The sequence below is a fragment of the Pezoporus occidentalis genome, unplaced genomic scaffold, assembly GCF_034315485.1.
Source record: "Pezoporus occidentalis ecotype Australia unplaced genomic scaffold, CSIRO_AGI_Poc_V1 ctg5, whole genome shotgun sequence".
Classification (NCBI taxonomy): Eukaryota; Metazoa; Chordata; class Aves; order Psittaciformes; family Psittacidae; genus Pezoporus; species Pezoporus occidentalis.
Genome location: NW_026915835.1, coordinates 2,489,015 through 2,507,128, shown reverse-complemented (window position 1 = coordinate 2,507,128; position 18,114 = coordinate 2,489,015). Strand labels below are relative to the sequence as shown.

At 39.1% G+C, this 18,114-nt stretch overlaps 1 long non-coding RNA gene across 1 annotated transcript; it reads right to left on the bottom strand.

Annotated features, from left to right (window-relative positions):
- Positions 1-2,667: 2,667 nt before the first annotated feature.
- On the bottom strand, positions 2,668-12,033 carry LOC134173103 (uncharacterized). The gene is made up of 3 exons (XR_009968122.1): positions 11,866-12,033; positions 4,247-4,361; positions 2,668-2,752 (listed from the first exon to the last, which is right to left on the bottom strand). It is a non-coding gene; the product is annotated as an uncharacterized LOC134173103 (long non-coding RNA).
- Positions 12,034-18,114: the final 6,081 nt, after the last annotated feature.

Below are 18,114 nucleotides of genomic sequence, written 5' to 3'. Positions count from 1 at the left end.
GATATCCCTGAATATCACCAAGCTCCCAGCACTGGGGAAGTGGCAATTTGGGCTGAGCAAAAAAGGGGACATATAGATAGAGTTAAAAGATGCTTTACAAGGATTGCTGGTTCATCAACATGTAAGATGCAAATACCCTCACCTTGCTCATATTTTCTTGTTGATGATTATCCCATACTCTTTTGTATGAGACTGTACTTTCAATCTCCATTACTTTACATGTGTGCATACAGAGACATACACATGTGAACAATTCCATTAAAACTTTCCTTAAAAAGCTAAAAGGCAGTAAGACTGTCATTGATAAGGATTCGCTTGGGGTTTCTAAGCTAGAAAAGCAGTTAACTCCCTCTATGTAAATGGAGAGAAAAGACATCATGAGAGAGTAGTTCTTTGGTGAGGCAACTGTAGATCTTAACTATGCCACTGCTACTTATATGACAACATCATGCTGTTCAAACATGTTATCATAGTCATACAGGTAAAATATGATTACAATTTCACTTGATCCAAGATCTTGCCTCAGCCACAGCATCATATGTCTGCTGCATCTGGTTCTGGTATCTTTGTCGCATCTGTGAGCTCTACATAGGCATCACTGGAAACTTTTCACATGACAGTTAAGCAGTTTTTTTTCCAACATCAAGGTGTGTGAAAGGTTAAAAAGCAGATGGGGCGGGGGGGGGGGGAAAGTATCAGAGAAGTGTAGACAAGGGGGAAAAGATTGTTGAGCAGGAGAAAATGAAAAGTTCCAAGGCAACTGCCTGAAAAGATGTACAAATTGGAGGAATAGCAGAGATACAACTGAGAGAAGCAGTGTCCAAAGGCCCATGAAGCCACACCAGGCAATAGCAGTGACCATGGCTTCAGGCTCATACCTTTGCCACGGTTTTAATAACCTGACATCTCTTGTGTATATATCCATCACCTTTTGGTACCTCCAAGACAGTCCACTTGTGAACATTGGTGGAACTCCTGTTTTACTGAGGAAATAAAAGCAATATACAAAAATTCAAACATAGGTTTCAGTAGTTAGCATACAGTAAATTATTAATCTTTATTAATTAATCTGGGCTTTCCTAAATCCACCAATGTATTTGAGCAGATTTTTTTCACTCTTTTCAGAAAAATAAGTAGCATGCAGGCATTTTAATAACCTCACATCTCAAGTCTATGCATTTCTAGTACCTTCAAGCAGTATGATTCATCTGTCGACCACTTAATTTCTGAACTTGAAGGGTAGTAAGCTATTTAAACAGAAAGGGAGAAATGCTTTATTGGAAATAAAGATGTCATTCTATTTTTAAGAACTTAGTCCCTATCTCCTGGTTTTACTTGTTACATATTCTCATCCTTCATAAAATTATAGACCACCTGCTGTCAAGCAAATATGATGATCATATAAGTAAGTATAACCAGGTAAAATGCAACCAAGCAGCTGATCTGTTTCCTGCATCTTCATAGCTTATAGGATTAAAGCATGGCAAGCAGAAAAGTACAGGGATCAGTTACACAGATCAATCTTCATTTGGGTTTGTTACTTTGATGTGTTCCAAATAAATTCCTTTTAAGAAGTATGGATGTGGTTGCCACTTATGGTGATTAAGTATAATCTAATTTGATTCAATATTTTACAATATAACTTTCCACGCTCTTTTCTGAAGATTCAGGAAATTTCACACTTAAAAGACTGCTGACTAGGAACCTAATTCTACCAACCTGTTGAAGGGGTAAATTGGATGGGTGAGAGAGGTTACCAGTTTTCGTTTTTCAGAACTATCAGACAAATGTTGTTACAAATTTAAATATGCTGCACCTCTTATGTCTTGCCTGTCAAGACGGTTAATAAAGACCTGTATCTAGCTTGTCTTTCTGAAGACAAGTCCACTTGTCCAGACTTTCAAATGCATTGCTGGTAGGTGAATGCAAAAAACACAAACCCAGACTGCGTTAAAGTGGTTCTGTTTGAACTTTTCTTCCTAGGTTAACAGGTCAGAACCACTGACAGGGTTTAGAATTTTAAAAGCTAGATTAAAGATAAAATTAACTAACACCATTATTCTTTTAATAAAGAAACCACAGGATGAGAAACAATATAAATAAAAATAATCTGGTAAGAAATCTGTCTCAAAGCACTGGGACAGGACTTGCTACCAACCAATGTACATCATGCTGGTGACTATGGAAATAAACTATTACCTTCCATATTGCCTTTTAAAGCAGCTTCATTCATAGTTATGACAAATGTAACCCTAATAAAATTTTCCTCTCCACACCATTTCACTCATTCATAAAAGTCCTTTGAAGGTTTGTATTAACAGTTTAGAGTATGGTGCACGTCTCTGCACACGTTGGGCTCCAGTTTCAAGGATCTGTTCACCATAAACTATTTGGTTGGCTACTGGCTTACTGTCCCACTTTATATATTAGAATTTAATGGGAGGAACTCTATTTTGTATGACAGCAAAAACTATTGAGGAAGAAAAAGCAACAAGTAAAAGATTTAGAACCTTTAACTAAAGCTGTTTTCCTGGAACTGAGCATTTTTTCATAGCCTGAAAAAAATGAAAGATCACATAGGTAAAGAAATTTCACAGCACAAGACACATTAGAATATGAAGAGTAAACAGCCCATCAAGAAATGGGCTTCTATATAATCACTTTTTCCAGCAGAAAAAGCAATATGCACTTTTCTCTAAAACTCTGTTGACCACAGTTTTCCCATGGACACATTTGCACTGACAATAAGTGTCTGCAAAGAGGAATAATAGAGATCTGATATTATCGCACTTAGCATGACTAATCAAATAACAAATGAATTAAACCTTTGCAAATTGCACTGCGCATATAGATCTGACTGATGACTGTGGTGAACAGTTTGTGAATTACAGCATGATTAATGGAAACTGGTAGATTTCAATCCATGCTCTTGACAGAGATATGAAATAGTGTGTGCAGTTGTATAGGAGTCTCTGGCTGAAAGCTTGACACTCCAGCAATTAAATGAGCCTGACAAGCACGAGGCCACTGCCTTTGCAGATGGGTGTGCGCATATCTACGCAAATGAAATTACTCGAAAGAAAACCAACACATAAAGCTCATAAAGCTGGACTCCCTGTTTTTCCCCTGCTTAAGTAAGGAGATACCCAGGAGGCTTTAAATCAGGGGGCCTTATAGTGCTCTTTAAGTCTGAGAGTTATGAAATCTGCTAGAGTATTCTAGTTTATGGAAGCACTCCCCTTTCAAACTCGCTATTTCAGGCTGATTTTTGATTTCATTGTTTTGTTGAGACAATGCTGATATTTAGTATACCTTCTTTCACTGAAGATCCTCATTTTAATGTTTGAGTGTTTTCCAAATAATATCAGTAATGGAAGCTCACAGGCCACATTAAATCTTTACATCCTTTCAAGGCAAAACTCTGCTTGAGTGAGAAGACAGTGTAGGAGGCAGAACAATCAAAGGAAAAAGGAGTATTGTCAATTCTTTTTCACAATTGCAATCAAAGACTATCTTTATCTCACGTCCCCTATTGTTAATCTTTGGTCAATATCTGAGTCAATTTTCCCGCTGCAGACTTCTTATTTCTATCCCTCACATCTTTCTCTCCCTCAAGTCGTAACACTTTATAGCTTGAAGCTGTTTCTTCACGTCCTGTCCCCAGGATGTCACTCTATTACCTGAGTCCCACAGTGTTTTCTGACTTCCTTCCACAATCACTTTCTAAATCCTTATTCTTCAAGGATCTATCCCTGCCTATTTATCTCTCATTTCTATTTTGATGTGTGTATCATATTCTTTCAACTCAGAAGCATGAATTTCTTTAGCTCAGCTGTGAAATCTGTGCTGAAATAACATACACCCATCCTCTATAATATTTCAGCTTCTTATGTACAGAACATACAAAATTAAAAACAAAGCATCAGATCCTCAGCCTTGCTATAACCAAACTACAGACAAAACTACATAGTTACTGGCTTTACCATAACAAAATTGAATATAGCTCCTGTCAGTATCTCAACTTCAACGTAACAATCTATGTGAAAATAGTGATAGCAAAGACTAGAAGACTGAAGTACACTGTTTTTTGTCATCATATAGACCTTCCTGTCAGGCAGGGTTAATGATGTGCCATCTCTTTCAAATCAGTACTTCCTGAAGTTGTTTACTAAAATGAAATAAAATAGGAACAATGTTCTGGTAATCATTCCCATGGGATCCCTAATGAACAAAAGGTTTTACCTACCGTCTGGACCTGCTCAGGTGGTCTTTGATCTTTGGATATTTCTGTCCTGCCAGAGCAGAAAAAAAAACCCATCAACCACAAAACCGGTAACTGAAATTGCAGCAAAATCCCATGTCTTTTCGGAAGGCAGTAGGAGCATCCCCATTGTTAAGGTAATGGGAAGAAAAAGAGAAAAAAAGAAAACAGGGAGTTTTTAAACACATCTGAGGAAGTCACATTACTGAGAATATTTTCTCTACCGAAAAAAGGGAAAAAAAATAATTCTACAAAGTCTAGAGACGAAGGTGGAGGCACACCTAATTAAACTTCACTAGTTGAAATTACAATAAATATCCAATTTGAAATTCAAATAACTAAAATAGTATACACTTTGAAATATCCATTTTGAAAATAAAATACCCAATTTGAAATTTAAATGTCTCATAAAAACATTCCCAAAATCTGAATGGGTGTCTGGACAATGATGATGTAGTACCACCAACTGATGAAAATACCATTGAACATTTGAAAACAACTGTTCTGTCCAGGATATTGAAGATAAAAATCTTGGCTTTGCTGAAGTCAAGAGCAAAGCTCCCATGGACTTCTTCAGGGCCTCAGTTTCAAACTGAAGCTTTGGAAGGATTGTGAACTTGAGAATAAGACAATTGTTACTGGTTATAATTTCATACTAAAATTATTATATAGCCTTCCTATATATATCTCTATATTCTCAAGAAAGTACATAGACAAATTTCTTTCAGCATTTTAATATGTAAAAACACAGCTGCTCCAAATATATAGTGGAAATAGTAGGTTTTTTTAAAAAAAACAAAAAGTCTTGAAGTGTCATATTGTTATGTCTGTTCTACTATATTATTTTAAAACCTCAACTAATAATCTGTGGAAAAAAATGTAGACATTCAAAGTTAACGTATTCCATCTCTTCCATTTTTTCCCTTGTTTAGCCTACCTAATGCTGGCTTCCTTCGAGGAAAGCACTTGCTGAAAAGCACTCTTCACTATTTTACTTTTTTCAGCAAAAGGCTGGAAAAACACACATACATATACAAACAAATCTTAAAAACCTTTCTCATAGAAAGATTGACCCTGAAGATGAAGGCCATTTTAAAGAAAAAAAAAATATTTTAAATAAAAGAACACAAATAGTGATCAATTCTGCTTATAAAACCCTTGTAGTACAGAAGGGCAAATATGCTGTCCTGTGGGGTGTGGATACAGCTCTTCCCGAAATGCAGGAATAGCACAAGAAGGAAGTAAGGCACTATGCAGTCTAAACCAAAGACTGGGTTAGTTTGGGTTTTTTTATTTTTCTGACATTTCAAGTCTATCCAGAGATGGATACACCTGTATGAACCTTCAGCATGCCACCATCATAGAATCATACAATAATTAGGGTTGGAAAGGACCTTAAGACCATCTAGTTCCACTCCCCCTGCCATGGGCAGAGACACCTCACACTAAACCATGTCACCCAAGCATCTGTCCAACCTGGCCTTAAACACTGTCAAGGATGTAGCGTTTACCACTTCTTTGGGCATCCTGTTCCAGTGCCTCACCACCCTGACAGTAAAGAACTTCTTCCTTATATCTAACCTGAACTTCCCCTGGTTAAGTTAAAGTTTGAACCCATTACCTCTTGTCCTATCACTACAATCCCTAATGAAGAGACTCTCCCCAGCCTTCAGATACTGGAAGGCTGCTATGAGGCCTCCACGCAGCCTTCTCTTCTCCAGGCTGAACAGCCCCAACTTTCTCAGCCTATCTTCATATGGGAGGTGCTCCAGTCCCGTGATCACCCTCATGGTGCTCCTCTGGACTTGTGCTAACAGTTCCATCTCCTTTTTATGTTGAGGATACCAGAACTGCACATAATACTCCAAGTGAGGTCTCCCGAGAGCAGAGTAGAAGGGCAGGATCACCTGCTGGTCCTGCTCCTTTTGATGCAGCCCAGGATACGCTTGGTTTTCTGGGCTTTGAGTGCACACTGCACCCGACTCATGTTATGATTCTCATCAACCTACACCCCCAAGTCCTTCTCCGCAGGGCTGCTCTGAATCTCTTCTCTGCCCAACCTGTAACTGTGCCTGGGATTGCTCCTACCCAGGAGTAGGACCTTGCACTTAGCATGGTTAAAATTCATAAGTTTGGCATCTGCCTACCTCACAAACATGTCAAGGTCCCTCTGGATAACATTCCTTCCCTCCCGCACAACTGAATCACATAGCTCAGCAGACTTGCTGAGCACTCACTCAATCCTGTCCATGTTGCCAGCAAAGTTGTTGAACATCCTGGCAAGGTAAGCTTACTTCCCAAGGTAATATGAAGATAAGCCTCACTCCCACAGTTTGCCTTTGAGTGTGTAAAAGTCAGACTTCTCTACATCTGTGCATGAGAAGTCTGCTGCTTCATGCTTCCTCAGTAACCTGGAGAAGGAAACAGAGAGGAGCATATACGAAAATTGCTGTCCTCTGCCCACCCTTCACAGCAGAAAACAAAGCCCAGGAGACTGTGTGGTCCCAAGCCGCCCCTAGGATCTTCAGTCAGGCAGCTGAAACTGGGAGCTGAGATAGCTCTGAGTCCCACACTGTGGACATCTGTCTATCCCATGCCCTCTACGAACACTGCTTTTAAAGGTGGGAATTATTGTATCTTCAAGGGCAGATTCAGAGAACTGCTTCCTGGAAATGAAAGCAGCTGTAGAATTTAACAACTTTTGCCACTGCTAAACTTTAATGGCCTCGAACTGTTAACCTGAGAAGATTTTAGATGTCATTACCAATCCGTTGTGTCATCATTCTTTCGGTCATTCATTGACACAATGTCCAAATGACATGCAATTTCAGAAATAATTGGACTGTGCTTTACACTCACATTCAATACACCTTTTCCTTCAAGTTTCTTTTTGTGATTCACGATGAGCAAAGATTTAAAAAGCCTTAAGAATACAGAAAATTTCTTCTTGTTTCAGAAGCTGAAAAGACTAATACCTCAAGGTGACCTGCTGCAAACTTGATTCTGATTTTGACCAAATTGCCAGAAGATAGAATTGGAGATGTTCAGAGTAGCAATTTAGAATAAACTATTATTGAAACAAATGTGACAGTAACAATTTTAATGAAAAAGAGAAAGGCTAGAAAACTCAGGTTGTGTTTTCAAAGTCTCTGAAGTCTCTAAATGAGATATTTGCTGCCTCAACAACAAATGCAAGAGCCACAATTTCAAAAGGTGTAACAAGGGAAGAACAAAGATTGGCCTGATAAAAATCACTAGGCAAAATCAGAAATTATCATACTGAACAATACCACTTGTTCATCATCCTGTATTCCTTTGTCTGGGTCTGCGTAGCTGGGGTTTTTGTTGTTGTTTGTTTTGCTTATATCCCTTCTTAAACTTTAGATCTTATGGATAGGGACCGTCTTTTTCCACTTCTGTATATTCAGCGTCATGCTCATTAGGGACATGGTATAGCACTGCCAATTTTCAGTGCTGTCACAGAACAAAAAAAGAATATATACAAATTAGATAACCTAATTTTGTTTAAGTGAAAGTTACTCTGTTGTTTGCTGAATGGTGAAGGAACTCGGTGCTAATTTCATGATGCCTGTTGCAAACCTCTCAATTTTGATAAATGTTCAGTTATTATTATTTCTGTTATTGTTAATATTATTGTTTTTATCAATAGATAAAAACAGCAGATTTTTTGTTGTTGTTGTTGCTATTGCTGCCATTATTATTTGTGTGCTTAATATTATTGATATTATTTGACTCAAATCTGTGAACAAAGTGCTGGAATATTAATTGTTTTAGCCACTGTTTGAAAAAAAAAAAAAGTTAAAAGGATCAAAAGTTCAGGTATTGCCCCAGTGTTGTGAATGTTGTTATTTAGATGAATTGTGGTTCCCTGGACAAAAGGCATAGTGTTTTAGTTGGGTCTTATTGCATTAGAGTGCAGACCAAAGAAGCAATTGAGTGACAGGATACAATATGAGCTAGAAAATAATTTATGAAATAAAAAAAAACAGTAACCCAGCTTACGTAGGTAGCCACACAGCTATGGCTGATCATGATTTACCTCTGACATTCCCTTGAAACAGGTGACATCTAATGCTCTTCTATGAGATACATTTCCATATTTTGTAGAGGTCACATACACTCCCTTTGTAGAGTTTTGCTAAGGGCACACTCAAAATATATCTACACTTTTGTTCACTTTATTTTGTAAACAGTAAGTAAAAGACCTCCAGCTCTAACCTGATATTATTAGTACTTTTGTTTTATTTCATATTATTATTTGGAAATATGAATTAAAAATATTAATAAAGCTAGGAAAAAGGTAAACAACAGCAATTACAGTTGCTTTTGAGAAAGTAAATGTTTTTCTGAGAGGGTGATTCTTATTTTGATGATCTGTGTAATGACATAGTTATTGCTTTAAAAAGTGATAACAAGCATTTATCGTCTTCTTCAAAATTTAAATTGACAGTGCATAAATACTTTAATAACCACATCCACAGAAGAAAAATCTGAGTAGAATCAGAGTACAGCATAAGAAAAGATACTATGTAGGAGGTCTCATTAAGATATCTCTAGATGAATGCATGAAAACAGCAGGGCCACTGATAATTCATGCTTGAGAAACGGTGAGCTATTTTCCAAGAAAAAAAGAAAATGCATAATTTCAAGTACATGAATATTAGAGAACTGGCAGAGGGGTTACAAAGCCAGAAGCAATGTCTTGTTTGAAGAGCTAAAATGTGTCACATAATCATTCCTCATAGTTTTGCCTGGCTCTATATGTGCAGGAGCAAACTCACCTACACCACCTAACAAAGTTCCTGCTCTCAGTCTTCATCCCCTTCAGCTATATAGGAACCTTTGGGTATAAAGTCACATAAATAATCAATGGAAAAAGCATTGAAACAAATAAGAGGGCCTGGCAAGGAAACAAACAAATTAATCCCACCCTGAGTATTTTGTTACCAAAACTAAGTCAAGAGGAGATACTGGAAAAGAAAAATATTCCATCTATCTCTTGACATCAGAGAGTTACTACCTTTGGTTTTAAATTTCTGCATGCTTTACTCTTTTGAATTACATTTTTTAAACAGCTTTGTTAAGGTACATGGATCCTGAAATGTGTATGTAAGCCAAAAAAATCTGCATTGGCCTCAGCCTTGCTCAAGTAATTCATTGTCTACCCACTGGGATATCTTCTTTCTCCAGGCTTTGTCGGAACACTGCCCTTCTGCCTTTCCACTCTTTCGACACAGATTATATTTCATCCACAGTCACTAGTCTCCATCTTGCCAAGTGCCACTGACCGAACTCTCCACCTTTGCCAATATGATGCAATGTTACTTGTCTATACTCCCTCATGTATTGTTCCCTTGTCCCTTTTGAAGCAGCTTGCCAGCAACACAGTATGACTAATAAAAATCAGAATACGCTCTTACATGATTCTAGTTGCTGCTTTTAGGTTCATTTCACTATCACATCACAAAAATAATGAATTCAAGAAAAGAAGGTCCAAACTGTATAAAAGATCTAGACATATTTTCTTTTCATTTTCTGAGACTTATAAACAAACAAAAAAAAATATTGGCCCTTGGGATAATTCTTACAAGTCAAATAACATCAATGAAAACCACTATGTCCATCAGTGGAAGTATTATGTCTCATATATACATTCCTGTGAACTACTGATCCTGCACAAATTAAAGATAAATGAATAGCGGACTATGTCATCATAATTTTATGGGTTTTTTTACTGAGTTACTGTAGTTCACGTTAATGGTCTTTGCCCTCATGTCTGGTAAGCAAAGAAAACTCTTTTGGGCTGGCAGCTCTTTACCTCTGTTTCTAGAGCAGAGTGAAAAAAAACAAAGCAGTGATACCAATTTCCTACTTATTGGCTGGTTTTAAGTAAAAGGATTGACAGAACATTAAAAGTTATGAAGAAGACAGATACTGTGGCAATTTAACCTTTCCACTCAGAAATACAGAGGTAAGAGAAAAACATCTATTGTTCTAGGGAATAAAGTATCAGTAAAAGAGCTGTTCTCAAGCTCCACTTGCCTCCCATTAGAAAGCTGAAAGCTAAGAACTATATATCATCTATCAATATCTCTAACAGAGACATTACACCTGCTTACCTATCCATATCAATGTATTCATACAGGAAGCAAACTCAAGTTAGAGATAAGAGCCTTGAGAGCATCAAACAAGGCAGCTTTTATTCAGCATCTGTAAGAGTTTAGGGAGGGTTGCCTGTTTACACAATAAAAGGAATTAGTTTTCTAACCAATCAAGAAATAAGAAAAGAGTATAACAAAAAAAAAAAGTCAGGACTAAAGCAGGACTATTCTAAATGTGCTACAAATATAAATGTATATTCACAGTTATAAGCAAGTGTTTTGTATAAACAAGATTAAATTTGGAAAACTTATTTGCCCTTTTGTCCTTGCAAATTGCACAAAGCAAGAAAACATAAAGCAATTTTAACCATCCTATCTAGTCCATAAGGCGTATTTCCAGCACTTCCAGTCTTCACAAGGAGTGCCTTTTCTCCTCCAAATTACAAGGAACTTGTGCATATTACATTGCAGTATAGGCTGGCACACTGTAAAAATTATTGCCTATTCACCACTGACATCACCCCACAAAGCTGAATATGTAACCTATCAATGAAAGACTTTATGTTCTGTAATTCTTAATTTGATAGTAATGAAAATCTTTGAGAATGAAATTCGTTATAAGTTCATTACTAGGAGACTCTGTACTTCAAATAGATAGATGGGCATTCACAGCCGCCAGCGTGAAAAATGTGGCAAAGAAAAATACCAGGAAGAAAGGTACAGGCTTCATCAAGTGTTTCACTTGGGTTTTCAGGGTATTGAGTTTGAGGAACCTGAGGATTTTGTTGAGGGCTTTTTGTTTGGTTTGGGGGGTGTTGGGTTTTATTTTTTAAAAGTAGCAACTGGTTGAAATTAATTTTAAGATTTTTCCATACACCAAAAGCCTCTATTTTCCACAGTAGTCCCTAGGCACTACCCCTTACAATTGCATGAAGTCAGTAATACTGTCTGAAAGAACAGGCACTATTTTTACATGCTCACAGAGTAATGAAACTGTTTGGATAAATATGGTGGGTTTTTTTTTTTAATTTAAATAAGTTGTAGGGTGTCCATGTGGGGGTATTGCAGACAATGAAATAGCCTTCTCCATTTATCAAAGTCAAAACTGATAACTTCTTAAAGATGACCAATGGATAACAACATTATCTCTTTAATTTTGTGTGGCAGAAGATCATCTCATCAGAAAATATATTTATATTATTTAGATGAAGTTTATGTATTTAGTCAAGCTGGGAATGCCTTCCAGTTAAGGTGGAAACAAAAGTGCACTAACATGTTATGTTTCATGGTGAGATGAAATGCAACTTTGGAAACAGATTTGACATTTGAAATTTCCCTGTGTTGCAAAGACAGAATTTGTTTCGCAGACAAAAAAAACACTCAGTATACGCATCTGGAGGAAGTTGTGCACGGTTCTTCAATGCACCCCTGGCAGCTGATAATGGAGAGCTGTTGGCAGCATTTAGAGAGGCAGATGCTTACCTGTGCTCCTACAGTGTTCAGTCTTGGCTTGATGACAAGGTGAGAAGAAGGACAAGCCATCACAGAGTGGGGGCAATTGGCAGCTGGTACCCTGCTGGGGAAGGGTAAATGGGTCACCTAGGGCTTCTTGCTCATCTGTAGCAGAGTCATCAAACCAAGCCAGAATATGCGCTTTTAAGAAAACGAAGCAATTCCTTATACAGGAGAATAGAAATAAATTAAAAAGTTGATAATTTAAGCAGAATTAAACAAATTGGTTTTCAGCTTGGTATTTGATACATTGCTGACTGAAAAATACCACCTATACCATAAAATTGCAACCAGGTTTACCTGTGTACTTAGTGAATGAAAAACTTGCAGAGCCAAGTGACAGGTGTTTTACTGGCGGTTTTCAATGTCAACTGGATGCTACTGAAGCTCCATAGAAGGCACTTCCCTACATACTGCTTCTTCATCGCTTTCTCTTGTTCAAGCTGGAGGGCTTGTCTTATTTTCCCTTTTTATGAAAACTGATTCTCATCCACTAGTTGTTCATCATGATGCACCGATAGTATGGAAGGTCTAACCCAGGAAAGCATATGACAGACAACAAAGAACCTACTTAGAGGAAAACAAAACCACACAAAACAAAACAAAACCAACATCTGAAACTCAGGAAAAAAATAACAAGAAAGAGTAAAGAGAAAACCTGAGCCTTTTCTTTGTAGAAGTTAGTTCCTGTTTCCCTGCTGCGGTAGGATGTGTTGACATCAAAGATACCATGCCAGATCATGATTTTCTGAATTTGAAAGATCAGTGACAAATAAGAAAATATAGGGCTTCCAAGCATATTTATTTCATGCTTAGACAGCTAGTTTATTCAGAAGCACACTGTCAGTTTTGACATTGCAGCAAGGATTTTTTAAACGTGCAGATTTTCAGAGAAAATAGTCTGGACAATGTCAAGTGAGAAAGGTTTGTCTCACAGAGGCAAAAGGATGCTGGGGCACGAATTAGCAGGGCTCATTTGGAGAGCTTTAAACTAGATTAGAAGGGGGATGGGGTTGTTGCTGGGCTTGCCCCAGTGGAGCAGCGCTCCAGAATTAATGAAGACTGGGAGGCCTCCTATAATCCTAGGGTGAAATTGGTGTGCTCAGCTCGCTCCCTGAAATGTCTGTACACCAATGCGCGCAGCATGGGAAATAAACAGGAGGAGTTGGAAACCTGTGTTAAGTCAGGAGACTATGATCTGGTGGCAATTACAGAGACGTGGTGGGACAGCTCACATGACTGGAATATAGTCATGGAGGGCTATGTCCTTTTCAGGAAAGACAGGCCAGCCAGGAGGGGTGGTGGGGTTGCTCTTTATGTGCGGGAGGAACTACAATGCACCAAGTTCTGTCCAGGGACAGATGACGAGTGAGTTGAGAGTCTGTGGGTGAGAATTAAGGGGCAGGCTGGCAGGGGCGATACTGTTGTAGGTGTCTGTTACAGACCACCGGATCAGGGTGAGGAAGTTGACGAGGCCTTCTACAGGCAGCTGAGAGCGGGAGAGGAGCACTGCTGGATCTCATCCTCACTAACAAGGAGGATCTGGTTGAAGCAGTAAGGGTTGAGGGCTGCCTTGGTTGCAGCGACCACGAGATGGTGAAGTTCAGGATCTTGTGTGGTAGGACTAGTAGAATAGCAAGTAGAATTGCAACCCTGGACTTTAGCAGGGCAAACTTTGGCCTTTTCAAGCAATTGCTAGGGGAAATCCCATGGGCAAGGCTGCTTGAAGGAAAAGGGGCCCAAGATAGTTGGTTGATATTCAAGGACTGCTTTTTCCGTGCTCAAGATCGGAGCATCCCGACACGTAGGAAGTCAAGGAAGAGGGCCAAGAGACCTGCGTGGCTAAATAGGGAATTGCTGGGTATGCTCAAGTGGAAGAGGAGAGTTTACAGGTCATGGAAGGAGGGGCTGGCCACTTGGGAGGAATATAAGGCTGCTGCTAGGGGATGTAGGAAGGCAGCTAGGAGGACTAAGGCATCCTTAGAATTAAACCTGGCAAGAAGGGTCAAGGACAGCAAAAAGAGCTTTTTCAAGTACATGGCAGACAAAACTAACACCAGAGGCAATGTAGGCCCACTGATGAACGGGATGGGTGCCCTGGTGACAGAAGATGCAGAGATGGCAGAGTTACTGAATGCCTTCTTTGTCTCTGTCTACTCTGCCAGAGGCAGTCCTGAAGAGCCCTGTACCCCGGAGACCTTAGATGAAGTCAGGTCGACGGAACGGTTTGCCTTAGTCGATGAGGAATGGGTTAGAGATCAGTTGAGCAATCTGGACATCCATAAATCCATGGGTCCAGATGGGATGCACCCGCGGGTGCTGAGGGAACTGGCGGAAGTCATTGCTAGACCACTCGCCATCATCTTTACCAAGTCTTGGGAAACGGGAGAGGTGCCTGAGGACTGGAGGAAGGCAAATGTCACTCCAGCCTTCCAAAAGGGTAAGAAGGAGGACCCGGGTAACTATAGACCGGTCAGCCTCACCTCCATCCCTGGGAAAGTGATGGAACACCTTGTCCTTGGTGCCATCTTAAGGCATATCAAGGATAAGAGGGTTATGAGGGGCAGTGAACATGGCTTCACCAGGGGGAAATCATGTTTGACCAATCTCTTAGCCTTTTATGAGGAAATAACACGGTGGATGGATGATGGCAGAGCGGTGGATGTGGTCTACCTTGACTTCAGCAAAGCATTTGACACAGTCTCCCACAGCATCCTCACAACTAAATTGAGGAAGTGTGGACTGGATGATCAGGTAGTGAGGTGGACTGCAAACTGGCTGAAGGAGAGAAGCCAGAGAGTTGTAGTCTATGGGGCGGAGTCTAGTTGGAGGCCTGTAACTAGTGGAGTGCCTCAAGGGTCAGTACTGGGACCGGTATTATTTAATATATTCATCAATGATTTTGACGAGGGAATTGAGTGTACTATCAGCAAGTTTGCTGATGACACTAAGCTGGGAGGAGTGGCTGACACGCCAGAAGGCTGCGCTGCCATCCAGCGAGACCTGGACAGGCTGGAGAGTTGGGCAGGGAATAACTGGATGAAATATAACAAGGGGAAGTGTAGAGTCCTGCATCTGGGCAGGAACAACCCCAGGTTCCAGTATAGGTTGGGGAACGACCTGTTAGAGAGCAGTGTAGGGGAGAGGGACCTGGGGGTCCTAGTGGACGACAGGATGACCATGAGCCAACACTGTGCCCTTGTGGCTAAGAAGGCCAATGGCATCCTGGGGTGTATTAGAAGGGCAGTGGTTAGTAGGTCGAGAGAGGTCCTCCTTCCCCTCTACTCTGCCCTGGTGAGACCCCATCTGGAATATTGTGTCCAGTTCTGGGCCCCTCAGTTCAAGAAGGACAGGGAGCTGCTGGAGAGAGTCCAGCGCAGGGCAACCAATATGATTAAGGGAGTGGAGTATCTCCCTTATGAGGAAAGACTGAGGGAGCTGGGTCTCTATAGTTTGGAGAAGAGGAGACTGAGGGGTGACCTTATTAGTGTCTATAAATATATAAAGGGGGAATGTCACGAGGATGGAGCCAGGCTCTACTCAGTGGCAAACAATGATAGGACAAGGGGTAATGGGTGCAAACTGGAACACAAGAGGTTCCACTTAAACTTGAGAAGAAACTTCTTCTCAGTGAGGGTGACAGAACACTGGAACAGGCTGCCCAGGGAGGTTGTGGAGTCTCCTTCCCTGGAGACTTTCAAAGCCCGCCTGGACACATTCCTGTGTAACATTATCTAGGTGTTCCTGCTCCGGCAGGGGGATTGGACTAGATGATCTTTTGAGGTCCCTTCCAATCTCTAGCATACTGTGATACTGTGATACTGTAATTAAATACTGAGGTATCTTATGATGTAGATGTATTTAAAAGTGAAAGACAGGGGTAACATTAGGCAAGAGGAACATATTAGGTATCATTTTTCTTGTCTTGGCTGAAGGTGAAACCACCTCAAGCATTGGTATGCAACATGTGTTTAAACCTGAGAATGGTCAAGCATGGATACTGAGACAGATGTCTTTTAAATAAATGAACAAAGAGTCTGGAATCTGCAGGTTGGATAACATGTGACAGCACAAAGACCATTCATTTGTCATATTCATGAGCTTGTTTCAGGCCCTCCTCACAGAGAAAAAAAAAAAGTCCAGGTGTTTAAATCAAAAGACTAGAGTCTTTGGGCATGTCATAAGCATTTGTGAAGTCCAGAAATCTGATTAGTCTGTTCAGTTTTGCCAAAAATACTTTTCATCAAAAGGAGTTTGCTCCATAATTTTATCTTGGAAAGCAAACATTTACTGGAAACCAGTGTACTTCTCAGGCTGGCGAGCATTTCTAATAGTAATCACTGGAGAATGATGCATTCCAGTACTTTAAAGTATCTAAACAACATTAGTATTAGCCAACGGATTTAATGAATTAGAGAGGCTTTTTCATCTTAGATATCTACTAGGCCTTTGAAAACTTGCCCTTTGATCATTCAGGATATCAAGGGTTTTTTTTTTCTAGATCTGTCAGTAGCTCTGAAGTATGATGCAAATGTAATAAACTGATCTGTATGTTGTGTCATCAGATGGAGAAAGTCTCTAAACGTAGGTGAAATTTACCACCTGCAGAGGTCAAGGATCATACATTGTCTTTAATGATGACAAGAGCACAGTTCTAGATGTAAACTCCAGTGATTTCTCTTTATATGATGGTTCTGAATATCCTGAAGCAGCACTGTAACCATTAGAATCATTTACATAAATTTATGATTGGACCAGCATTGGCAGCATTTGCTCTTTCTAGTTAACCCATAGAGGCTAGATCAGACTTACAGTCAGAATACCCCAGACCTATGTGACTTTACAAATGCTGGAAGATGCTACTTCAATGCAAAACACAGCTCATTTCAGGAAATGACAACGACATCAAAAAATTACAGGTTTTGTAGCTTATCTGACATCTACTCTAAATTTCCTATTTCGTAAGTGATCCTCAGAAGTTATATTTCCATTAAGCCAGGGATTTTCTATACCCATTAGCCTTTGTTTGCTTCTTCAATGGCAAGAACTTACAAAATTATTCAAAGCTATCTTTCATCAAGATGGTGAGGTATGCATCACTTGTGAAAATGAGTCAACCCATAATAATGTGCAACATAGAACCAAAAATGTATTAAAAATGAGAATATTGTTCTACAGGCGTCTGTCTTATTTTCACTTAATCAATTTGATTAGCTTCTTCTCTTTATAGTAGCATGAATGAAAATTTAAGTTGGATTGTTGCAAAAGTTGCATTTAAAAATGAACCTAAGACTGTCCAATGAGATTGCAGGAAACATACAAACAAGCGTATGGGTGTCTGTCTTGTTTATGTTCCAGAGCAGCTAAGACTCATGCTATTATGAAAAAAGACTTAGAACAGGATACATCTTTTCTCACTTTGAACAAGTGAAAATGTAGTTTTCTGGAAAAATCCACCTAGAAATTCATCCTAAAGAAGAGATAAAAATTAACCCAATGCATAATGTCTTCAAGTATCCTTAAGATGGAGATTTACACTTTATCAAACATATGTTATCAGTTTGGCATAGGAGATTTTATACAATCCTTCTTCTCCAGTTTTCAGTGCATAGACCACAGGCGTGTAGGTGTTTTTTGGATTGTTCTGGACATTTTAAAATGGACACGCTAATGTCAGCTATCTCTCCTGAAAATGCAAAGTCTTTTTGAGTAATTCTAAAATTTACAGTTTCTTCAATGAACATTTATCCCTTTAAAAAACAATACTTCTCTAAATTGAAGCTCTACTATCACAACTTTTTGAGAAAACAAACAAACAAGCAAAAAAAAACAGAAAAAAGGGAAAATAAAACAATATATTGTTGCTATCACAGAATGGGAGCATCAGCTTTATCTGAAAAATCATTCCTCTGCATAGTTACAGTAATATCGGAGCAAAACCAAGTCTTACCAATGCCCTTGCTAATTCTATTTACGGGGACTTTTTCACTGCTGTGTAACATTTCATATTAGTTGTTTCAAGTTTAGAGAGACCATAAGGTATATTTCAAGTCACCTCAGAATTCCTGATGACTCTAAGCCTCTGACTTATATTGAGAGTAAATCTAGGTGTAGGACAAGTGTGATTTTATTTTGCACAAATTTCGCACTCTGTTTTGATTTACTTTCTAATACATAGTGTGAAATTTGAGAGTATTTTTGAGGGCCATTCATATATTC